General features: G+C 48.0%; 1 pseudogene; it reads left to right on the forward strand.

Moving 5' to 3' along the window:
* Positions 1 to 1,225: 1,225 nt before the first annotated feature.
* On the forward strand, positions 1,226 to 16,191 carry LOC135889522 (zinc finger protein 3-like; annotated as a pseudogene).
* The last annotated feature ends 9,299 nt before the right edge of the window (positions 16,192 to 25,490 follow it).

The following is a 25,490-nucleotide window of genomic DNA, read 5'->3' on the forward strand; positions in this document are numbered from 1 at the left end:
ATGTTTCAGAAGCAGGAGCTGGGGTTTGTAGAGCTAGAGAAGAGACTCAGCGATTTCTCTCTGAAAAGTGCCATGCTGCAGGAGGTGCTGCTGGGATTCAAAGGTGAATTGGAGTCTGGGGGTGGCATCTCCTCTGGTTAGAGCGACCCTCACCCTGGGGCGGAGTCGGGGACTCTAGTAATGTCACTGATCCTCGGCTCCATCTCACAGCCCAGCTCAGCAAGTCGTCCTTCCCCATGGAGTAGCCCTGTGGGGCTGGCTCTGTCTGCAGCGGCTGTGTTATTGGCCTCTGATCTCTGGCACCATCTCGTAGTTAACAGCAGTTACATTCATAACCAATGGGAACCTCCCCTGAATGCGAGGGCCTGAATTCTCACCTCTCCCATCCTCTATTTCCCCTAGAGACGCTGCGACGGGAGCTGTGGAGCAACACAGGTACGTGTCTGTCTCTGAGGGGTCACGGGGAGATTTCAGACCAATAACCATGTTAACGACAGGGGATCGCAGCCTCCAGCACCTGGAAGCTGTGGAACAATGGGAAGGGATGTTACTTTGTTCTTGCACCACTGTATTTTCAACTGACTTGTCTCTTAAGTGTTTTAGCTCATCAATGTTACTTAAGCATTTAAAGTTTTTTGCAGGTTTTTTTTGTAGTCTATTTTTTTTTGCTTTAACTTTTTTATTTATTGCATTTTTTACTGACTAAATTAATGTTAGTAATTTTATTTTGGCATTTTTAATTGCAGTAATATTAATAGCATTTAGTAATTAAGCTTACATAGTCTGATTTTAAAGCTTTTTTTTTTTAACCGATAAGATTTTGACAACTTTTCCTGGTTTTGAATGTCTGCTTGATACTTAAAAAAAAAAAAAATACAAAGGCTGAGCTTTCTTTAAACATGTATTTGAAAGTTGTTAGTATAGTTCGAGTTTTTTAGCTTTTTTGTGCTTTAAAAAATATAGACTTTTTGTATTTGTTGTGCCTTTTTCAAATTGGTACTGTATTTACATTTGTAACTTATTATTTTAGTGCACTTTTCACGCTTGTGATGGGTTGTAGCTGATTTTTACACTTTAATTTAATAAAACAGCTATTAGCAGATAATTTTGTTAAAACAGCAATTCAATCTCTTTTTTGCATAACTTGTACTTCAAGTATGAATAAGTTTTTCTAATAAATGTTTGCTCTAAGCTTTTTTTATGCTTAAATTTATGCCTTAAAAGAATGTATATTTCTTGGAATGATTTTATACATTTAAGACAGAATCTTAATTTTTTCCCCAATACATTCCTGTTCATCCCTGGGATAATTAATTTCTGGGGAACATCTTCAGCAGAGCTAGAATTTTTGAAAGGCGTTGCACCGGAGAGTAAAGGCACAGAGGCAGTGGCTTGTGGGGAACAGGGTAAGTTTCATTACTAATCCTGCTCTTTTGAGGGGTCCTTTTAGAAAATAATTTAACTTACAAGCACTTAGAGACTTTAAGAAAGTCACTAATCACTGGAGCAGTGGGTTTCTTTGGAACATATTTTAACTGACAAACCCTTACAGCCTTTCTGAGAAAGGAACAGGATATAACTATGCTCAAAATTTAAAAAGTGTGAATTAAGAATCATGGATCATCGGGGGAAAAAGAGGAAATACAAGTTAAAACATAATCAAAACAAAGCCTCTCAGTTTAGTTCGCTTCTTCTGACTTGGGTTGAGGAACATTTAAAAAAAAAATCCAAAAAGAAGTAAACGTGGATGACACAATTTATTTTTAATATTTTGTTTACTAATTATATCCATGTCCCTAAGGCCAAATTTGGCATAGGTAACTTTGTTCCCACGTTTTCTTGTTCACCAGGCATAGATCTTAGTACTGGCCCTGAACAACATTAGCCCCCTTTTGTTTGGACTAATTTAATTGTCTGTAGTTGGTCTTCTTGCACCTATACATGGCATTCATGGCTGAAATTAATTTAACCTACTTTTCATCAACTTGTTGCTATAGATCAGGGGTAGGCAACCTAAGGCAACACACGAGTTGATTTTCACTGGCACTCACACTGCCCGGGGCCTGGCCACCAGTCCGGGGGGCTCTGCATTTTAATTTAATTTAATTTTAAATGAAGCTTCTTAAACATAAAAACCTTATTTACTTTACATACAACAATAGTTTAGTTATATATTATAGACTTATAGAAAGGGACCTTCTAAAAACGTTAAAATGTATTACTGGCACGCGAAGCCTTAAATTAGAGTGAATTAGAGTCTTAAATGAAGACTCGGCACACCACTTCTGAAAGGTTGCCGACCCCTGCTATAGATTATTATAAGATCTTATGAACTTTCGTCTTCTTTTTACAGTGAAGTAAGGCAGAGAGTTCAAAATGTGGGTGTTATTGGAATTAACAGTTCCCAAGGTTGGTCCATACATGCCATTGCACTTGGCTTGTTCATGCTTTGTCTGGATACAATGTAGCACTCTCTTCCCATGCGTAGTCAATGACGATACAAAATAATCATCTAGGCTGGTGTTTCTCAGCTGGTGGTTTGCGATCCCCAGGGGCTCAGGAACGGCAGTCAGGAGCCTGTGAGATGTTGAACGTTTTATTATGATCTAAAGCAAAGAAAATCTCACTCCCCCACTCCTGCACTCCCCTGTTCATTGTGGTCAAGTGTTCTCTGTCAGCCTCTTGAAATATACAAGTTATATATAGACTCACCACGGATACATGTTTTATACTTACTTTTTTAGTGAATGTTCGAGGATTGGGAAAAAATTGACTTCCAATAAGTGGTACTTGCTTACTTATTTCAGCTGGGAAATTAGGCAGTTTGCAGCTGTGCACAGTAACCCTTTCATTGCCTGTATCACAGCCAGCGAGACTGAAACCCCTGCGGTGATTAGTAGAGATGGGGATGAGGCAGAAAGTTTGGATCCAAACCGGCATTCAGTGCTGTCAGCGATCGCAGGAGAGCAAAGGAACCCAGGGATTGTTGGTTACTAAGTATCCCAGGCAGAGGGAGGGGAGAGGGTAAAAGAGAAGACAGAAAATGAAGGAGAAATAAGTGTGTGAGTGTGTGTGTGGGGGGGATGTCACAAGCTCCCAAACCTGCCCATATCCAGTCATAGAGTCATAAAGTCTAAGGCCAGAAGGGACCACTGGATCATCTGGTCTGACTCCTGTCTAGCACTGGCTGCCAACACCACCCAGAACCCACCCACTAAACCCAACAGCTGAAGTGAGACCAAAGTCTTGCAGCCCCCAGGAGAATCATAGAATAGAATCATAGAATCATAGAATATCGGGGTTGGAAGGGACCTCAGGAGGTCATCTAGTCCAACCCCCTGCTCAAAGCAGGACCAATTCCCAACTAAATCATCCTAGCCAGGGCTTTGTCAAGCCGGGCCTTAAAAACCTCCAAGGAAGGAGATTCCACCACCTCCCTAGGTAACGCATTCCAGTGCTTCACCACCCTCCTAGTGAAATAGTGTTTCCTAATATCCAACCTAGACCTCCCACACTGCAACTTGAGACCATTGCTCCTTGTTCTGTCATCTGCCACCACTGAGAACAGCCAAGCTCCATCCTCTTTGGAACCCCCCCCCCCAGGTAGTTGAAAGCAGCTATCAAATCCCCCCTCATTCTTCTCTTCTGCAGACTAAACAATCCCAGTTCCCTCAGCCTCTCCTCATACGTCATGTGCTCCAGACCCCTAATCATTTTTGTTGCCCTCCGCTGGACTCTTTCCAATTTTTCCACATACTTCTTGTAGTGTGGGGCCCAAAACTGGACACAGTACTCCAGATGAGACCTCACCAATGTCGAATAAAGGGGAACGATCACGTTCCTCGATCTGCTGGCAATGTCCCTACTTATACAGCCCAAAATGCCGTTAGCCTTCTTGGCAACAAGAGCACACTGTTGACTCATATCCAGCTTCTCGTCCACTGTGACCCCTAGGTCCTTTTCTGCAGAACTGCTACCTAGCCATTCGGTCCCTAGTCTGTAGCAGTGCATGGGATTCTTCCGTCCTAAGTGCAGGACTCTGCACTTGTCCTTGTTGAACCTCATCAGGTTTTTTTTGGCCCAATCCTCTAATTTGTCTAGGTCCCTCTGTATCTGATCCCTACCCTCTAGTGTATTTACCACGCCTCCCAGTTTAGTGTCATCTGCAATCTTGCTGAGAGTGCAGTCCACACCATCCTCCAGATCATTAATAAAGATATTAAACAAAACCGGCCCCAGGACCGACCCTTGGGGCACTCCGCTTGAAACCGGCTGCCAACTAGACATGGAGCCATTGATCACTACCCGTTGAGCCTGACGATTTAGCCAGCTTTCTATCCACCTTACAGTCCATTCATCCAGCCCATACTTCTTTAACTTGGCGGCAAGAATACTGTGGGAGACCGTATCAAACGCTTTGCTAAAGTCAAGGAATAACACATCCACTGCTTTTCCCTCATCCACAGAGCCAGTTATCTCATCATAGAAGGGAATTAGGTTAGTCAAGCACGACTTCCCCTTGGTGAATCCATGCTGACTGTTCCTGATCACTTTCCTCTCCTCTAAGTGTTTCATAATTGATTCCTTGAGGACCTGCTCCTTGATTTTTCCAGGGACTGAGGTAAGGCTGACTGGCCTGTAGTTCCCCGGATCCTCCTTCTTCCCTTTTTTAAAGATGGGCACTACATTAGCCTTTTCCCAGTCATCCGGGACCTTCCCCGATCGCCATGAGTTTTCAAAAATAATGGCCAATGGCTCTGCAATCTCATCCGCCAACTCCTTTAGCACCCTCAGATGCAGCACATCCGGCCCCATGGACTTGTGCACGTCCAGTTTTTCTAAATAGTCCCGAACCACTTCTTTCTCCACAGAGGGCTGGTCACCTTCTCCCCATACTGTGCTGCCCAGTGCAGCAGTCTGGGAGCTGACCTTGTTCGTGAAGACAGAGGCAAAAAAATCATTGAGTACATTAGCTTTTTCCACATTCTCGGTCACTAGGTTGCCTCCCTCATTCAGTAAGGGGCCCACACTTTCCTTGACTTTCTACTTGTTGCTAACATACCTGAAGAAACCCTTCTTGTTACTCTTAACATCTCTTGCTAGCTGCAACTCAAAGTGTAATTTGGCCTTCCTGATTTCACTCCTGCATGCCTGAGCAATATTTTTATACTCCTCCCTGGTCATTTGTCCAATCTTCCACTTCTTGTAAGCTTCTTTTTTGTGTTTAAGATCAGCAAGGATTTCACTGTTTAGCCAAGCTGGTCGCCTGCCATATTTACTATTCTTTCTACACATCGGGACGGTTTGTTCCTGCAACCGCAATAAGGATTCTTTAAAATACAGCCAGCTCTCCTGGACCCCTTTGCCCTTGCATCTGAAGAAGTGAGGTTCTTACCCACGAAAGCTTATGCTCCCAATACTTCTGTTAGTCTTAAAGGTGCCACAGGACCCTCTGTTGCTTTTTACAGATTCAGACTAACACGGCTACCCCTCTGATACTTTGCCCTTCATGTTATTCTCCAAGGGGATCCTGCCCATCCGTTCCCTGAGGGAGTCAAAGTCTGCTTTTCTGAAGTCCAGGGTCCGTATTCTGCTGCTCTCCTTTCTTCCTTGTGTCAGGATCCTGAACTCGACCATCTCATGGTCACTGCCTCCCAGGTTCCCATCCACTTGTGCTTCCCCTACTAATTCTTCCCTGTTTGTGAGCAGCAGGTCAAGAAAAGCTCTGCCCCTAGTTGGTTCCTCCAGGACGTGCACCAGGAAATTGTCCCCTACACTTTCCAAAAACTTCCTGGATTGTCTGTGTGTCACGGAGTCCCTGGGCGACGCTCTGGAGCTGCTCCCCACAAAGCCAGTCAGGACTTTGGGGAGCCTCCTCTCCCTTGGAGCAGACTGTCTTCAGGGCAAGAAGCTCATACGTCTTCACCTCCTGGGTCTCTCCTGGGAGCATTCAGCATATGCCCCTCCGTGTGCTTCCCACAGCGAGTCCGCCCAGGCGGGGTCCTGGGGAAGCCAGAAGACCTGCACGCACCCCCACTTTGCAGTCAGACGTGACTCTCAGCCAGCCAGTAAAACAGAGGTTTATTAGATGACAGGAACATGGTCTAAAACAGAGCTTGTAGGTACGGCGGTGAACGGGACCCCTCGGCCGGGTCCATTATGGGGTTCAGAGAGCCGGACACCCACGTCTGCCCTCACTCCCTGTCCCCAGCCAGCTCCATCTCTCCAACCCCCTCCAGCCCCTCCTTCTCTCGGCTTTGTCTCTTTCCTGGGCCAGGAGGTCACCTGATCTCTTTGTTCACCTTTAGCTATTTCCTTGCAGGAGGGGAAGGGGCCCTGGCCATTTGTTGCCAGGGAGACAGAGTGTCAGTGATTTATGCTCACTGGCCTTTCCCCACCACCTAGAGACTTAAGAAATGCATAGGGGAAACTGAGGCACCCACACAATATTCAGAGGAAACATTAAGAACAGTCCCACTTTGTCACACTGTGCACCGCTGTATTGCTCTCCCAGCAGATATCAGGGTGATTAAAGTCTCCCATGAGAACCAGGGCCTGCGATCTAGCAACTTCTGCTAGTTGCCAGAAGAAAGCCTCGTCCACCTCATCCCCCTGGTCTGGTGGTCTATAGCAGACTCCGACCACAACATCACCCTTGTTGCTCACACTTCTCAACTTTATCCAGAGACTCTCAGGTTTTTCTGCAGTTTCATACCGGAGCTCTGAGCAGTCATACTCCTCTCTTACATACAACGCAACTCCCCTACCTTTTCTGCCCTGCCTGTCCTTCCTGAACAGTTTATATCCATCCATGACAGTACTCCAGTCATGTGAGTTATCCCACCAAGTCTCTGTTATTCCAATCGCATCATAGTTCCCTGACTGTGCCAGGACTTCCAGTTCTCCCTGCTTGCTTCCCAGGCTTCTTGCATTTGTGTATAGGCACTTAAGATAACTCATCGATCGTCCCTCTTTCTCAGTATGAGACAGGAGTCCTCCTCTTTTGCGCTCTCCTCCTCGTGCTTCCTCCCAGGATCCCATTTCCCCACTTACCTCAGGGCTTTGGTCTCCTTCCCCCGGTGAACCTAGTTTAAAGCCCTCCTCACTAGGTTAGTCAGCCTGCTTGCGAAGATGCTCTTCCCTCTCTTCGTTAGGTGGAGCCCGTCTCTGCCTAGCACTCCTCCTTCTTGGAACACCATCCCATGGTCGAAGAATCCAAAGCCTTCTCTCCGACACCACCTGCGTAGCCATTCGTTGACTTCCACTAGAGACTAGACTCTTACATGCCCTAGGCAGAGAATAGGAGGGAATGGGGTGCACCACTGCTCCAGGCCCCTGCAGTGGCAGGGAAATCATTAAGTGAGATATTTCCGGGTAATCCTAGTGAGTGCCCCGCACCCCACGCTGCAGAGGAAAATGAAAACCCCCCATGTCACTGACAGCCTGACTTGTGGGGGGAATATTCCTTCCCCATCCCACCTATAGTGATCAGTTAGACCCTGAGCATGGCAGCAAGAACCAGCCAGCCAAGCCCTGAGAGAGAGAGTGATTGATGTCACCTCACAGCCCTAGTCCACCCCGCCCGATATCCTGTCTTCTTCTCCAGCCATTCCTGAAGCTTCAGAGGAAGGAGATTAAAAAACCCTCTCAAAATACATTGGAGGGAAAAAATCCCTTCCTGACCACTGCGAGTTGTGGGCCTAAAGCATGAGGCTGGGGAACGTAATACATAAAATGAAAGTAAGCCCCACTTAATGTTCCACTATTTGTCTCTATTGACAATGGCTTCCATCTTACTATCACCAGCAAACTTCATTTAATTTACCACACCATCACTAGGGAGTCTTTGTCCTGTCCCTACCTCCTCCTGGTCCCCACAGTTGGGGGAGTTGCCCCCAGGGTTTTAAAACTAGCATAGTGGGTTTAGTGCTGGTGGGAGGGGTTGGGTCTGCGCTGTGATAAAGTGATGGAATGTTTTCCCAGCATGCGAGTCAGAAACATCTTGTGAAGGGAAAGTGCCAGTGAAAATCATGATGTGATAGGAACTAAAGGCCCTTCTGAAATCTTCCCTGTCACCTTTCTCACCCTGACAGGCGGCAGAGTAACACCCACCTTTGGCTCTAGATTGTCCCAGCCTCCCACAGGACAGGGAAGGGAACTGGCTGTAGTGGAGCCAGTCCAGGTAGGGATTATTGTGGGGTTGCTAGTGGCTTCCTGCTGGAGGGAGAGGGGCAGGAAATACTGAGGGCCTGGGATCCTTGGGGGAGTTTAGTCTGGAGGTGGGAGGGGGGCAGGAAATACCCAGGGTGGGAGAGGGATAGGGTGTGGCAAGCTTGCTGGGAATTGTTTAACCCAAGTCCTGGATTCCAGGAACAGACCCATGGGGTTTGGGGGAGGAAATTATCCTATTTGTGGAATGGGGTTGTGTTGGGGGTTGGGGAACCCTGGACAGCGTGGGGAAAACGTATCAGCTTCCCAGTGCAAGAACATAAACCTACTCGCCAGAGGCTGCTATGAGATATGAAGGGGCGGAAGGGTTACTCACCAGTGGGGCGTAGAGTAGATAACCCCTCCCCTACCTTCCAGCTGCTGGCAATGGGAAGCGTGTTGGGATTCCTACTGGGGAGCCAATCCTGGCACCTGCTGAGGGCCCCACCCCCCGTATCAGCCTCTGGCTTGTAGGTGTGTGATGAATGAGAAGACCCTTCCCACTCTGTCTGCTGGAGGGGGGGGGGACTAGGGGATCTCTATCTCCCCTCCTGTTTTACTTGCTGGCTGCTCTGAGGGTGGGACTGTGCTGACTGTGAGCCTGCCAGAACTTCCATTTGATTGACTCCTCTCCCTCCATGAATAGTGGGGCTGTGAGTGGGGCAGCAGGTACTGAGCGTTGGGCACTTCCTCTTTCAGGGGCTGGTGACCTTCGAGGAGGTGTCTGTGTATTTCACCAGGGATGAGTGGGCTCTGCTGGACCCCCGTCAAAGAGCCCTCTGCAGAGACGTCATACAGGAGAACTATGAGAATGTGACCTCGCTGGGTAAGGATTCCTGTCCCCTCCGTTCTTAGCAGGGGAAATGAAGAGTTAAGGTTCACACCACCCCCACAATGCCACCTCTGCTCTGCCCTGTCTCTGCAACAGCCCACTGAGTGCATTGAAATGGGGCAGACTAGGTCCCTCAGGGTTCACATGCATCTCCCTTCATATCACAGTCACAGCTCTGCCAAGCTGCTCCAACTACTCCCTCCACCATCCAATTACAGCTACAGCTGACCCAGTGCACACAGCTTGAGGGCATGCCGATAAATGCTGAGATTCCCATTTCTGAACACAACACAACACAAACAATGGCACGTTCTTAGTCCTTCATAGCTATTGTAGAATTATAGATTTTATGGCCAGAAAGGGCTATTAGGTCATCTAGTCTGACCTCCTGTATATCACAGGTCATAGAATTTCATCCAGTTACTGCTGTACTGAGCTGAATACCTTGTGTTGGACTAAATCCTCCCCCAGGAAGGCATCCACTCTGACTTGAAGACTTCAAGAAATGAAGAAACCTCCACTTCCTTTGTTAGTTTGTTAACCTTTGCACCAGCCTTACTGAGCCATTCCCAGTGGCTAGTGCCAGCTGCAGGGCTAGGGGCAGAGTTAAGGTTGCATTTTAGGGGTGGTGTGTATATTAACTCTTCCTTTTCTGGTTTTCAGAGGTGTAAGTTTAGCCACCACCCACCTAGTGGAAAGGCATGCAGCAGAACTGGGCAACCTGTACTCAGTATTTATGTAGATTATGGGCATCTGATTTTCTCATTTTTTTTAATAGACTTTTTCGGCATTCTGTCTGCGTGAGAGATTTTGCCGGCATAATTCTGTCAATTAAGGATGGGTTTTTTGCATCCCTAACAAACAGAGCTCTGCTGACAAAACTTTGCAGCTCAGAAGAGGCCAGAGTCTGCAAGTGGATTTTAAAACACTTTAAAATATTGCTGTCAGCCCTGAAATTTTGGAATCGGGGGAAAGGTCTAAGAGGAACTCCTTCAGAATACAATCAAAACACACAATACACATAGTCTGAAAGTTAACAGTGGTACGGCTCCGACTCAGATGAATGAGTGTAGCTCAGAGGCAGTGGCCGCAGCATGTCCTCTTGACCCTACCAACCAATGACAGTGAGAGCAGTGTGAGGTTCCTATTCAGGAGTTCTTTGGGGGGTAGAGGGAAGGAGAGCAGGGAGCATGGGAGGGGAGAAGATGATGGGGGAGCTAGTGCTTGTGGGGTGCCACAAGGTAGGGCAGGCTGAGTGTAGTGGGAGGAAAGGGATAGGTATGTGGAAGACTAGAGAGAATCAGGGAGGGATGGGTACCATGGAAGGAAGAAGAGGTGAGGAATCAGAGACAGAATCTCTTGGGAACAGGGAGTGTGGTGGTTTGGGGGAGTGGGAGCCTGGGAATGGAGAAAAGGGGGTGGAGGTTCCAGCAGTGGTGCTGTTGGAGAGGGAAGATTGGGTAGGAGATCTGGGATACTTGGAAGTGGAAAAGACTGAGGATAGTGGGAACGGGATGGGGAGTGATTGCTCCAAGGAGCAGGAAGGATCTGGTGGCAGTGGGAAGGGAAGGTTTCAGGGAGGCAGATATTTGGGGCCCTCCACTGAGAATGTTTTTGCCATAGTCTCTAATGACGTCTCCCTAAGCAAAGCTCAGAACCAGTACTCCATCCTTATTCTTCTTGATCCGTCAGCCACCTTTAATACCACTGACCATGGTTGTCGTCTTGACATCTTGTCTTCTTCCTGGCTCTCCTACCTCTGTAACCACTTCTTCAGCGTGTTCTTAGGAAGATCGTCCTCATCCCCACTTTGGTTTTCTGTGGGCTCAGTCCTTGGTCACTTCCTCTTCCTCTGCACTTTATCTCTGGGAAATCTCACCCCCAAACACAAATTCAGCTACTGTCCCTATGCTGCTGAATCACAGATCTACCACTCTACTCCAGTCCTGTTTCCTTCTGTCCAAACTGAAATCTCAGCCTCCCTCTGATGCCTCCTTGTGGATGGCCAGCCATCAACTCAAGCTCAACTGCTGAAAAGTTGATAACAGAGCTCATAATCCCCCAAATCAGCTCCCCACCTCCTTTCTTGGTCTTCACTCCAGAATTAGCTGATGGAATCTCAGAGACTCTGGCAATATTTGCAAACTCAGATGATAGGAGAGGTCCCAGAAGATTGCAGAAGGGTTAACATAGTGCCCATCTTTACAAAGGGGAAAAAGGAGGAGCTGGGGAACTATAGACTAGTCAGCCTGACCTCAATACCAGGGAAGCTACTAGAGCAATGTATAAAACATTCAATTTGCGAATACCCAGAGGGTGAAGGGGTAATCGAGAGCAGCCAGCATGGATTTACTGAGAACATAGCATGACAAACCAGCTTGATATCCTTCTTTGATAAGGTAACTGATTTGGTGGATAAAATAGACCTGGACTTCAAAAAGGCTTTTGACACAGTCCCATGAGTAAGCTGGAGAAATGCGGGTTCAACGGAACTCCCATTAAGTGGATATATAATTGGTTACACATCCTCAAGCAAAGAGTAACTATTAACGGAATGATGTCAGATTGGAGGGATTTCTCAAATGGGGTTTCACAGGGATCTCTTATGGGTCCGGTGTTACAGTGGAGTCGCATCTTATGCTGGGGTTAGGTTCTAAAGTCAGCGCGTAAGGCAAAAATCGCATATAGTAAAAATTACCATTGAGTGTAATGGCGGGCGGAATCACCCGCACTACAGGTACAGTATTTAAATTCTTGTTTTTCTGTTTTTTTTATTTTTTTGCCAAGTGCGTATAGTTAAAATCGTGTAAGTTGAATCCGCATAGGATGCGACTCCCCTGTATTTAACATCTTCATTAATGACCTGGATATAAGAATAGAGAGCATACTGATCAAATTTGCAGATGACGCAATGCTCGGGGGGGGGGTGTCAACATTCTGAAAGATAGAGCAAAACTGCAAAAGGGTCACGATAAATTGGTGAACTGGGCTATAGACAACAACGAAATTAAACAAAGACAAGTGTAAGGTGCTACACTTCGGGAAGAAAAACCCAATGCACAAATACGGAAAGGGGGGTAACTGGGATGGCAGCAGCACCGCTGAGAAGGATCTGGGAGTTGTGGTGGATCACAACCTCAACATGAAGTCAACATTGTGATGGTAATGCAAAAAGAAGGAAATGCATTAAGAGAAGCATAGCATGCAAATCACAGGTGGTGATAGTACTGCTCTACTCAGCACTGGTTAGGCCTCAGGGCGACTCCTGGGTCCAGTTTTGGTCACCTGTGACTAGACAGGATGTAGAGAAACTGGAAAGAATCCAGAGGCAAGTGACAAAGATGATCAAAGGGATGGAACGCAAGCCAGTGAGCAAAGGCTGATGGAACTGGGTGTGTTTAGTTTGGAAAAAAGAGTTCATGGGGGGGATATGACAGCGATCTTCAAATACCCAAAAGGCTGTGTAAGCATGTGTGGCCATCCCTCCTGGTCTGTCTCTGAGGGAGGCCAGGCCTCCTCGCTTTCGTGCTTTTAGCACTGCAATCAATTAAGGGGGAATTAGGAGTCTTCAAAGCTCAGGCCACTTGATCCAGGCTGAGCAATAGTTAGTCTATGGTGCCCGGCCCTCAGGCAGGACTGGGCACCAACAGTCAGCGCTCTGGCCTGCAATCAGGGCAGAGCTGTAAAGTCTCCAAGCCCAGGCCCTCAGGCAGGGTGGGGCAGCAAACAATTAGGGGCTTTGCTCAGGGTGAGCAACAAACAGTCTAGGGCTCAGGCAGGGGCAAGCACCAAACAGTCTAGTGTCCTAGCTCGGCGGACGGTCGACCAACACCTCCTGGCCAAAGGTGGGGTGGCAGGAGGTAGGGGGACCCTAGCCCACCTGACTCCACTGGGTCCCAGCCCCGGGCCCAAACAGTGGCAGTGTAATCCGCCACTGGATCAGTCGGGATCCACCCACAACACCCTTACTTAGTGTCAGGCCAACACTCAGCCAGACGATGGTCTAGTTTCCCTGGGTTTGGTACCTCTGGCCTCTGTTTCCCCAGGATCGGTGGTCTGTGGCAGCCCCATCAGCTCGATGGCACCTTGACTGGCTGGTGACCCTGGGAGCTTTGGCCAGTCCTCTGGCGGGCACCCCAGCAGGTCCTCGGTGTCCCACTCCGGCAGCGGCTGATAAGTGTCTGTCGCCCTCGGCAGCTCCAGCCCAACTGAGCTGCAGGGCCCTCCTTTTGTACTTCTGTTTCCTGTCCCGCCCCTCAGCTTCCGGAGGGGTGGAGGTGGCTTTCCTGGCTCTGTTGCCCAAAGGGTGGGTTGTGGTCCCTGCTGGTCTTCCTCACTACTGGCTGCCATAAAAAGGATGGAGAACAGTTCATCTCTCTTGCCACAGAAGGCAGGACAAGAAGGAGTGGGTTCAAACTACAGCACAGCAGGTTTAGATTAAATCTCAGGAAAAACTTCCTAACTGGAAGAACAGTAGGAGAATGGAACAGACGCCTAGGGTGGTGGTGGAAGGTTATTCACTGGAGGTTTTCAAAGGAGGCTGGAGCCATCTGTCTTGGGTGGTTTAGTTGCAGCAAATCCTGCACCTTGGCAAGGGGTTAGACTAGATGACCTTTGTGGTCCCCTTTAACTCTATGATTCTAAGGGGAACTGGGGTTCACCCTTGGAAAAAGCTAAAGCTAGCAAGTTGCCCATTATGGGTATGTCTGCACTGCATCTGGAAGCTGCCTCCCAGCCAGAGTCCATGCTGACTCACTATAAATAATGGTGTTGGTGCTGTAGATTGGGCTGTAGCTTGGGTTCTAAAGCCAGGAGTTGAGTGGGGTGGGTGGGCTGGATGGTCTGAGCTCCATCAAAGCAATGTTTCCACAGCCATTTTTAATGCACTAGCGTGAGACTTAGCCTGAAAGGCGGCCAACTCCCTGATGCACCTTAGACATACCTTAAAGAGGGCGGTCCCAAGGGAAACTGTATGAAGGTTGGGTCACCTAACTCCCTGTAAATCCATGACCCAACCCCCTCCCTCTTGCACCCTGTCACCATGCCTTAGTGAGTCACAACTGAGGATGCTAAATTCAGGACAAACTGCTGAGAAACAGGGCAAACACAACCCAAAACTGGTGGTTATTCTTTTATAAGATAGACCAAACTACCCACAAAAGTAAACTCCTGTTTCACCACATTGGCTAACAAGAAAACATAAAGGCAGTTTTCTCTGGCATTCCGGTTCTTATAACACCACCAAAAACACTGGATTCAGAGATGAGTGGTTCTTTACAACCAGTGTCATTAAATAATAGTTTCTTCTGATCCCAAAGGGTCAGCCACTCCCAGGTCAATATACAACTTAGATCTTACCCAAAAATCACACTGGTGCCAATCCTTTAGTATCTAAAATCTAAAGGTTTATTCATAAAAAGAAAGATACAACAATTAGCATATGCATTCAATCACACACCACACACACACACACACTGTCCCACCAGTCAATGTTATAGTTACCAGTCCAGAGTCCGGATCAACCTAGAGGCCAGCTAGGTTGATCATGGGTAGGAGGAGCCAGGTTCCATTGGTCATGACACAATGCTCTGCGGAAGTCTTGGCAGAGTGAACTCAAAGTTTCATGGCAAGGCACCCTGTTTATATAGTGATTTTCCTTCATTGGGACCAATGAGTTTTGCACCGTCATGCTTTAATCAATTGTTGTTTGATGAGTGCTTGTTTTCTTAAATTGCCCTTCTCATCCTTTCTCTTGATCTTTCATCAAGTTCCTCAGGGAGTTATCCCATGTTGGTTTTGAACACAGCTATCTTGTCCCCACTGATAGGTGCCTGTCTCATCTTTAGAGTCGTCAGTCTGCCCTCCTCTGATATTTCACTAGGGGTGTGTTGCAGCCTCCTGGCACCCTTGCGTCTTTCTCCAGTTCCTCCCTTGTACATCTGGTTCAGCGATGGCCTGCACACTTACCTCTTAGCACGTACATTCCTTATTCACACACAAACCAGAATTAATTTACACAACATTTTGAACTGGAACATCAAATTGCAATGCAAAAGAAAACAATCATGGCATTCTTTTACTTATTTTAAAATGCTAAACCTACCTCAAAGGTCTGTTACTGCCTTGAAATCAGTCCAGACACAGTTTCTGGCTGATGTATCTCTACTCATTCACCCATTAGGCCATTCCTTTCTGTTATTCAAAAAGGGTGGCTGGCAGGATGTGATCAAATCATACACCAATACATTTAATACATGCTACATAATTATTCTTTATCCTTCATTCTAAATGATATAAAATACAAATATAAAATCCTACTACTACATGTGGGGGAAGAGTTTGGGGGAGTTCAGTTCCTGATTTTTATTTGACCTCTGTCCAGCACTTGTTTTGTTTGGCTTTCCCCTTTCCATTCCTGTTTGAGGTTTCTGTCTCTATCACAGCAGGTGATGCAATGGTATGTGACAAAGAGGAGCAGAATTCTCAGAAGGAAAACATTGAGCAAGTGGATAAACACAGAGCATTATCGCATAGATCAAAAAGGAATGTGTCCAGGAATCATGAGCAGGGAAACTCCTGTGAGATTCAGCACAGTCCAGAAAGAGAGCAGGGAAACCATCCAGGGGAGAAAGTGGGTAAATGTATTTCCTGTCGAGGAACTCAGAAGGACCTCAAGGAAACAACAACACAGCAGGAAATCCTCATGGGAAAGAGAAAAAATACATGCACTGAGGGTGGAAAAAATGTATGACTCCTCAGTCCTTATAAAGCATCAGAGAATCCAAACACGTGAGAGGCCCTTTGAATGCAGTGAGTGTGGGAAAAACTTCACTCACAGTTCAGGCTTTTGTCACCATCAGAGAATCCACACAGGGGAGAGGCCCTATGAATGCAGTGATTGTGGGGAAAGCTTCAATCGCAGCTCAAACCTTATCAGGAATCTGAGAATACACACAGGAGAGAGGCCCTACAAATGCAATGAGTGTAGGAAAAGCTTCACTAGCACCTCAGCTCTCTCTGAACATCAGAGAATCCACACAGGGGAGAGGCCCTATGAATGCAGTGAGTGTGGGAAAACCTTCTCTTGGCACTCAACTCATCTTAGCCATCAGAGAATCTTCAAGGGAGATCAGCTCCATAAAAACCTCTAGGGCAGTAGTTCCTGACCTTTTTCATCTGGCAGGCACCAGACAATGAGCCACAGAGGACTGTGACGGCGGACAAGCATCCGCCGAAATTCTGCCGACAAGCGGCAATGTCAATAGGCGTCGCCACTGACAAGCAGCGTCATCCAGAGGTGCCGCCGCCGAAATACCGCCGAAAATCGGTGGCATTTCGGCAGCGACGCCTCTGTATGACAAGGCTTGTTGGCGGCATTTCGGCGGATGCTTGTCGGCCGGCCAGTACGTGGGCACTGTGGCTCCCGTAGGCACCGCATTGGGGACCCCTGCTCTAGGGCTATCAATACTTTCTTTAATAATTTTCCTGATTCCCACATAGTAACTTTTAAAGCTTTTTGAACTGTTTGCTGCACCATTATCCCTCAGTTTGTCCAGATGAGTGGCCCATTTTTGCCTTTTTGCAGTTTGCCCTGTTTTGAGGTGGACCCATTTGTCCTTTCTATCAATTCGATTGTCTCATGAGTAATTCTAGTGTGCCCTTCCTATCAGGAAACAGGGAGCATCACATTTATACCATTCATCCTATTGCAAAGTTATTGTTAGAGTCACCAATGATTCAGAGTGTATCATTGCCAGTTCTCACGTTGCTCTGGGTTGTGCTGAAGAGCAGTTATATTGGGAACTTTTCAAATTATATGTAAATGAAGAGGAGCAGAGGGAGGAAAAAAGTGTTATTTCAGCCTCTGTGATACTGGAAGAGTACGGAGTGACTCAGAGATTCCCTCCTTCCCCATCACTGCAGAACTGTTACCTTTTGTCTGACCCATGTAGAGTTTATCTTCATCACATTCTATCCATCCACTTCTCAAAATGTCATGTGATGAAGCTTTCTCCATTGTCTGTGCTTGGAGATGATGCTTTGACTTCTTTAATCCTATATCAGAGTCGCTATGACTGGAGATGAAACTGTCAAAGACCTGGAAGGGGAATTCAAATGGATCCCAAACACAGTGTGATCATTTGGAGTTTAAATCCCAGGTTCCATCTATTGGTAAAACCACTTCGGGCAAGGTGGCTGTTTTGTCCCCCATTAGGATACTAAACATGTTGTAAATAACATAACTGACTATTGAGACAGTGCTGAATGAAGCAGGTTTGAATGGATCAGAGGAGAATGTGATGGGAGAATCTCTTATCCTGATTCTGAATAATCAGATGTAACCTGCTCTGGAATTTCATTTGACACTTCCATTGTCATGTATTCTGTCTCTCTGTGATGTGGATTTCTATCTTTTCTGAAGGCTGTTTGGTCACCCAGTTGGATATTAGTTCAGTTTGATAGGATGTAGCTCAGATTTATTGGAGAACTTAAGACAAATGACCATTTGCTAAAGTCGTCATTTCTCACTTCAGCTTTGCTTTTCCCCCCATCCCTCCTTGATGACATAGAGAAAGTTCAAGTGCAGTTCTGTCAACAGGAGAGAACTCTCCAATTTACTGGACATGCTAACAAAGAAACAGCAGTGATTTAAAATCTCCACTCAGAAATGGTTAACAACAGCAGAACCCCAACTAACTGAAGGAAGTGCATATGATCACAGTGTAGTTCAATTGTTGAAGTCAATATTGTCTCAGATGATCTGGGGAGAGAATTCCACATTAGGTGATTTTGAACTAGGCAAAATGCCCATGTATTTGGTTCCTAAATTATGTGTAGCCCAGGCCCTACAAAAGATCTCTCCTAGCTAATCCTATGTTATGGGGAATGCTGCCCTTCATGCATCCGAAGAAGTGGGTTGTAGCCCACGAAAGCTTATGCTCTAATAAATTTGTTAGTCTCTAAGGTGCCACAAGTACTCCTGTTCTTCATGACACAGATGTTGAGGAAATAGAAGTGGGATTTTTGTTGAATTTATCCTCTGTAGGTGTTAAAAATTGGTATAAAATCTGTGTTGGAAATTTAATAGATGCAGAAAAATAATTATTTTTTAATAGAATCTCCAGCTCTGGTAACAAACAAAGATTCTGATCCAGCCCTGTATCCAGTCCCTTGCCTGGAACTGTGCCACCAAGTTAAAGAAAAGCTGGGTATGTTTTGGGAAGCCATTCTTCACTAATACTGCTGAGATTTTGAGTGGTTTTTTAAAGGTTTCTATTTCATAGAATTGTAAATTTACCCTAACCAAGGCCAAGGATTTGGAAAGAACTGGGGTGGAAAGAGTGCACACCCAGTTCTTGGTTTCCACCCCAGTAAAGGAAGCTCTGGTGACCAATGGCCCGAGGAAAATTGTTTGTACAACTCCACTTCTTAGTTCAGTGTGACTGATTACAGTTCCAAAGGATACCAAAGTTAGATTGAGAACAATAACTCTGAGTCTGGACTCAAAAATCCAGAGGGCAGCTTTAAAAAAAAGATGTTTAAAAATGCTACTTTTGGGGGGTAATGTTATTACTTTCTTGGTTTTTCTGAGACTCTTGGGCAAGGTTTTCTGCCTGAACTTGAAGGCTAAAAATGGACTTTTTAAAATAAATAAATGAAAGGGGAGATTTTTGTATCCTCATTGGGCTCCGAGATTGGGGCCCCGTTGTGTTGGGCACTGCAGAGACCCTGTACAACTCATAGTGAGAGAGAGAATCCTTGCTGCCAACAGCTTACAGGTGAAATAGACAGGGCCGGCTCTGGCTTTTTTGCCGCCCCAGGCAAAAAAGCCTCCGGCCGCCCCCCCCCTGCGGGGGGAGGGGGGAGGGTGGCCGGAACCCTGTGAGGAGGGCGGCGAGCCCCGGCGGGGGCTCCGCTCTCCCCCCGGTGGCCGGGGGGAGGGCACCGGGGGGGAGGGCAGCCGGAGCCCTGGGAGGAGGGCGGCGAGCCCCGGTGGGGGCTCCGCTCTCCCCCCGGCAGCCGGGGGGAGGGCGCCGGGGGGTAGGGCGGCCAGAGGGCCGGGGGGAGGGCGGAGAGCCCGGCCGTGGCCCCCCTCTCCCCGGCGGCTGGAGCGCCGCGCCGCCCCCCTCCACGTGCCGCCCCAAGCACAAGCTTGGTGGGCTGGTGCCTGGAGCCGGCCCTGGAAATAGACAAAGTGTGGGAGGGCAGTTCCCATTTTACAGATGGGGAAACTGAGTTCCAAAGATGTGATGTAATTTGTCCATGTTTGCACAGAGAATAATGGTGCCAGATTGGGAACTGAGTCCAAATTTTCTGAGTCACAGCCTGGCCCTTAATCACAAGCCAAGTGTTGTTGATTGTATGGCAGAGGCCCCAGTGGGAAGTTGCAGAATCTCCTTCATTGGAGGATTTTAAGAAGGGGTTATACAAACACCTGTCAGGGATGGTCTAGGGATACTTTTCCTGATTCTCGGGGTCCCTCCCTGCCCCACCTTTCTATATGATTCAATGGATCATCCTATTTATAATGACCAAACTTTTCTCTCTGGAATTATCTGTTAAATGGTTATTATCCCCCCTCTTGCCTGGGGTAGAATGGAAGAGGAGAAAATCCTCTCTCAACAGAGGATGCAAATGTCGGTTTGTTCTCTCTTCATGTTTTACTGAAGCTCAGAGAGAGAGGAAGCACCATTACCTGCCTAAGATGGTAGAGAGGACAGAGAGTTTATTTCATTTTGGACTGTGAATATAAGCGGAAGAGTGGCTGTCACTACCATCCAATGTGGGGTTTTAATGCATGACCATGGGATTTAAAGTGTTATGTGCTACCAACTGAGCTAGCCAGTTTGAGTCTGTTCAGCTGCCCAGTCTCCATGTAGAAGGAGCCCTGAGAGCATTTATTTGCAAGCTGAGGTTCCTTTTCTGACATTTGTCTTCTTTCCTGGTTTGTTATGTGTCCAGCGAGCAAACCGGAGCTGTTACAAGGCTGGTTAGATGCTGCTTTCTAGACCAGAGAGCTGGGGTTGATTTAGCATGCTGTCGCCGTCAGCTGGTCAGAGTAACCAGTGTGGGAGGGTGGAATTTGGATTCTCCCACCGGCGGAGGTGCTGTTAGACTCATCTAGTGGGAGAGAATCTGAAAAAGCTTCTCAGCTCCCAGAAATGGGGTAGAAAAGATGGTTCCCTGCACGCCACACACACATTTTCAGAGGAACTCAGGTCCCCTGGTTAAAAACTCAAAAGAAGCCCGGGTCCAGGAATGTCAGAGAAGGGAATCACTGTTTGCCTTAAGAGGTGGGTGAGGGAAACCTGCAGGTACTTAGATCCCTCCAACGTCTGATATAACCATTTGTGGGGAAGGTCCGGGGAAGCCGAGGAAGACAAGGAGAGGGAAAAAGGGCTTGTAGCTGTTGTGCAATCACCATGCTCCCAGCAGAGGGGTCCTGGGGGTTCAGCACTTTGGCTGCTTGTTGAGGACACAGAACTCACAAGATGGCAAAGCTCAGAGCCCCATTACATGGAGTAAGAATGTGATCAGCTCACACCAAGGGTGAGCAACACCCCTCCTTTGGTCTCTATGCCAGAGCTCCTATCAACTCAGCTTCCTTCCTGGAAGAGCATCCAGGTAGGCTGCCGAGAGGGTTATGATGGGGTAAATGAAGACAGAGGAGGATTGTTCCTCATGGCTTTCCTTTGTGTTGCTCTGTGATCCTGCTGGAGGAAGCATCATTTGTGTTTGTTTCAGTACCTTGGGTTGGGCTCACATTGTGACCCTGAGCACAGCGGTTCCTGCACTCTCTGCTCTTAGACCCTCAGGGAATGGACAAAAGAGCAGCTTCAGAAATTGGACAGAAAGTAGCCTAAGAAAGTGTAGTATAAGTGAGAAGAAAATAAACCTTATCAACTCCCTGGTGGTCTAGTGGTTAGGATTTGGCACTTTCACTGCCACAGCCTGGGTTCGATTCCCAGTCACGGGAAAAGTGACTTTATATCAAAGTTAATTGACAGTTATTTTTCAGAGTAGCAGCCATGTTAGTCTGTATCCACAAAAAGAACAGGAGTACTTGTGGTACCTTAGAGACTAACAAACTTATTTGAGCATAAGCTTTCGTGGGCTACAGTCCACTTCTTCGGATGCATAGAATGGAACATATATTGAGGAGATATATATACACATACAGAGAGCATGAACAGGTGGGAGTTGTCTTACCAACTCTGAGAGGCCAATTAAGTAAGAGAAAAAAACTTTTGAAGTGATAATCAAGATAGTTTGATAAGAAATGTGAGAATACTTACATGGGGAGATAGATTCAATGTTTGTAATGGCAATTGGGTGTTCATGATTTCTTTGGCTTAGTCAACTATTTAGTCCCAACTATGTATAAAAAATCAAATAATGTCCGGATTTTCATGATTAGTCCACCACAGGACGCTCCACTCTGTAGTCCCTTCTAGTGCAGTTAAACGAAAAGACGGTCAATATGCCCGGGAATTGACAGAGAGTCCTCCTGGGATAGCTCGGCATAGCTCTCCTGGAGGTACCGCTCAAGCATGCGCATCAGGTTCCGTGGCAGGGCGATCTTGTTCGGTCCACCGTGGTAACACACGTTCCCACGCCATGAGTCTATTAAGTAGTCCAGGATCATGGCACGGCAGAGCATGGCGGCATACGGCCCTGGCCTCTGCATGCTCTCACGAAGCATCCGTCCCCTCTCGCTCTCCGAGATCCTCATTAGCGTTATGTCGCACATGACGCCCTGCTTTAAATTAGGGAGGGGAATGTTAGTATTGGGACTGCTTTACAGCCACGCGGTGGAGGCGGCAGAGGGGCAGCATACAGGGATCTTTCCCTGGGACAGCCGCGAGGTGGTGGGACAGGGGCAGAGCTCATGCTTCCCTGATTGCTGCCAGCAGAGAGTGGCCTTGCTTTCAGTGCGAAAGGAGCCCAGTGCTACTATTAAATTTTTAAGCTGCCACAAGTCTACGGCTTACCATGTTTTCCTGCAACAAAAGTAGAGGTGTCCTGCCACGCTTCTCTGATCGCAACTGCAAGACCCCAGGCACTGAAGGCGACGGCCGAAAATTCGACCTTGTCCTGAGTGCGCATGTGAAAGGTGCAGTGCATGGTGTTGTTCACAGAGAAAGACTATGTTCTTTGTTAGCAACTTCATTTATCTGTCTCAGGAATTCACTCCCTTTTTCCCATTCCCACAGACACATCTGCGACTGTCTCCCAACCCAGCCTGGCATCACACTCCCAGAGGCTAGCGCAGATTAGGAGAAGGAAGAAGAAGACGCGTGAGGACATGTTCTATGAACTTATGGACTGCTCACAAGAGCAGGCAGCCCAGACGACACAGTGGAGGGAGAACTTGTCACAAATGCACCGAGCAGTCATGGAACGGGAGGAGAGGTGGCGCCAGGAGGACCAGCAGGCTACTCAAACCCTGCTTGGACTAATGAGGGAGCAAACGGAGACGCTCCGGCGCCTAGTGGATGTTCTGCAAGAACGGAGGCAGGAGGACAGAGCCCTGCTGCTGTCTATCTCTAACCGCCCTCCCCCGCCACCAAGTCCCACACCCCCCTCACCAAAAGTCCAAAGAAGGAGGGGCGGCAAGGGCCATTAAAACTTTCAGTCAGCCCCTGCACAGTGCTGCAGCAATAGAAGGCTCTCGTTCCACAAAGTTTGAAAAGTCCTTTCCTATCCATCTCACACAAGCCCCCGTCCAAGTTTCCTCCCCCCCCTTTCATGTGCGGTTCATAATAAAACATCTGTTTCTGTTAAGTACTGTTTCCGAGAGTGTCTTTTAGAGGGGATTCTGTCTGAAGGGGGGGAAGGGGTTTGTTACTTGGACAGGACAGTCACCTTTAGCAGGCTACAGAGGCGGGGGCAGGTCCAGCATCAGGACACATACACAGTGCAGTCACCAGTTACCCTGGTGACTCTGGGAGGCGGTTTTCATGTTCTGGGGTGCGGGGGGGTTGATCTGTGACTTTGTGGCGGGGGAGGGCAGTTAGAGATCTTATGCCGCGGTCCTTATCCTGGATCACAGAGCCACGCAGCAGGGGGTCTGTAACCCTCCGCCCCCTGCCAGAAAGTCACTTGGCCGACACATACACGCAGTCCCGCCCAGGACTGCTGGCAGGCTCCGTTGAAACAACCAATCCAGCACTGCGGAGCCTGTCATTCCAGGAGTTTAGAAGCATCATTTGCATCAAAACACGAAACCCGCCCCCCGCCACAGTCTGCGTCCCCGGTTTAAAACATTCCCACGAAAACAGTAAGAAAGAGAACCTTGTTCATTAACAAAACGGAACAGATTTTATTTGTTGGGAAGGTGGTGAAGGGGGTATGTAACTTGGAAGGATAGTGAACAGTAACTGGGTAAAGAAACGGGGGCAGGTTCAGGTTCTGAGTCCACAAACTAAACAGTCACTGGAGACCCTGTTCAGTCAGGAACCTGGCTTTCAAAGCCTCCCTGATGCACAGCGCGTCCCGCTGGGATCTTCTAATCGCCCGGCTGTCTGGCTGGGCGTAATCAGAAGCCAGGCTATTTGCCTCAACCTCCCACCCCGCCATAAATGTCTCCCCCTTGCTCTCACACAGATTGTGGAGCACACAGCAAGCAGCTATCACAATGGGGATATTGGTTTCGCTGAGATCACAGCGAGTGAGTAAGCTTCTCCATCTCCCCTTGAGACGGCCAAAAGCACACTCCACCACCATTCTGCACTTGCTGAGCCGGTAGTTGAAGAGATCTTTCCCTGAGTCTAGTGCGCCAGTGTAGGGCTTCATGAGCCAGGGCATTAGCGGGTATGCAGGGTCCCCGAGGATCACTGTAGGCATCTCCACATCCCCAACAGTTACTTTGTGGTCCGGGAAGTAAAGACCTTCCTGCAGCCGTCTAAACAGACCAGAGTTCCTGAAAACCCGAGCGTCATGAACCTTGCCCGGCCATCCAACGTTGATATTTGTAAAACGTCCCCGATGGTCCACCAGTGCTTGCAGCACCATGGAAAAGTATCCCTTTCTGTTTATGTACTGGCTGGCCTGGTGGTCCGGTCCCAGGATAGGGATGTGAGTCCCATCTATAGCCCCACCGCAGTTTGGGAATCCCATCTCGGCAAAGCCATCTATGATGAGCTCCACGTTTCCCAGGGTCACTACCTTTGATAGCAGTACCTTGACGATTGCCCTGGCTACTTGCATGACAGCAACCCCCACGGTAGACTTGCCCACACCAAAGTGGTTAGCGACTGACCGGTAGCTGTCTGGCGTTGCAAGCTTCCAGAGGGCTATGGCCACTCGCTTCTGGACAGTCAGGGCTGCTCACATCCGGGTGTCCTTTCGCTTCAGGGCAGGGGACAGCAACTCACACAGTTCGAGGAAAGTCCCCTTCCGCATGCGAAAGTTGCGCAGCCACTGGGATTCATCCCAGACCTGCAGCACTATGCGGTCCCACCAGTCCGTGCTTGTTTCCAGGGCCCAGAATCGCCGTTCCACAGTATCCACAAGACCCAGTGACACCGAGATGTCCTGGGCGCTGGGTCTCATGTTTTCTGAGAGGTCGGAGCTAGTGTCCGACTTCATGCCGTCACGGTGGTGCCGTAGCCTCCTCTCCTGATTTCTCTGCAGCTGCCTCTGGTAAAGGTGGATGAGAAGCTGCGAGGCGTTGAGAACTGCAACAACTGCAGCGATGGTCGCAGTGGGATCCATGCTCGCACTGCTGTGGCGTCCGCGCTGTCAGTAATCAGAAAAGTGCGCGAACTGATTTCCCGCCGGCGCTTTCAGGGAGGGAAGGAGGGCGGGAGTGACGGACGGATGACGACAGGCACCCAAAAGCACCCTCGACACATTTTTTTACCCAGAAGGCATTTGGGGCTCGACCCAGAATTCCAATGGGCAGCGGGGACTGCGGGAACTGTGGGATAGCTGCCCACAGTGCACCGCTTCCAATGTCGACGCTTGCCCCGTTAGTGTGGACTCACAAAGTCTCACAAAGTCGAATTACTGTCCTTAGTGTGGACACACACGTTCGACTTTGTAATATCGATTCCACATAGTCGAATTAACTAAAATCGAAGTACTCTCGTAGTGTAGACATACCCTAAGATTGATAAATCTCTTAACTAACCATGTCAGGCTGGCTGCGTGGTCTAAGACGTTAGCTGCCAGGTTGTGTCTTTCTGTCATTTGTTGTTCTGGGCTCCATATGGAGGCATGCGTTCAAATTCCCCTCCTGACACAATGATTGTCTTCTACCTTTAGAAATAGCCTAATTTCAACCTCTCCTGTAACATTACAACACCAACTACTTAGCATTTGTATGGGAGAAGTTGGAGGGAATTCAAACACCTTCCAAAGCAGTGCATTTAGAGCACGTAGTTGGGTAAATTCCAAGCTCCTTATCCAGAAGAGTCTTGGCATGGCTTGAGGGGAGGCAGGCTTG

Source organism: Emys orbicularis, chromosome 15, assembly GCF_028017835.1.
Source record: "Emys orbicularis isolate rEmyOrb1 chromosome 15, rEmyOrb1.hap1, whole genome shotgun sequence".
Taxonomy (NCBI): domain Eukaryota; kingdom Metazoa; phylum Chordata; order Testudines; family Emydidae; genus Emys; species Emys orbicularis.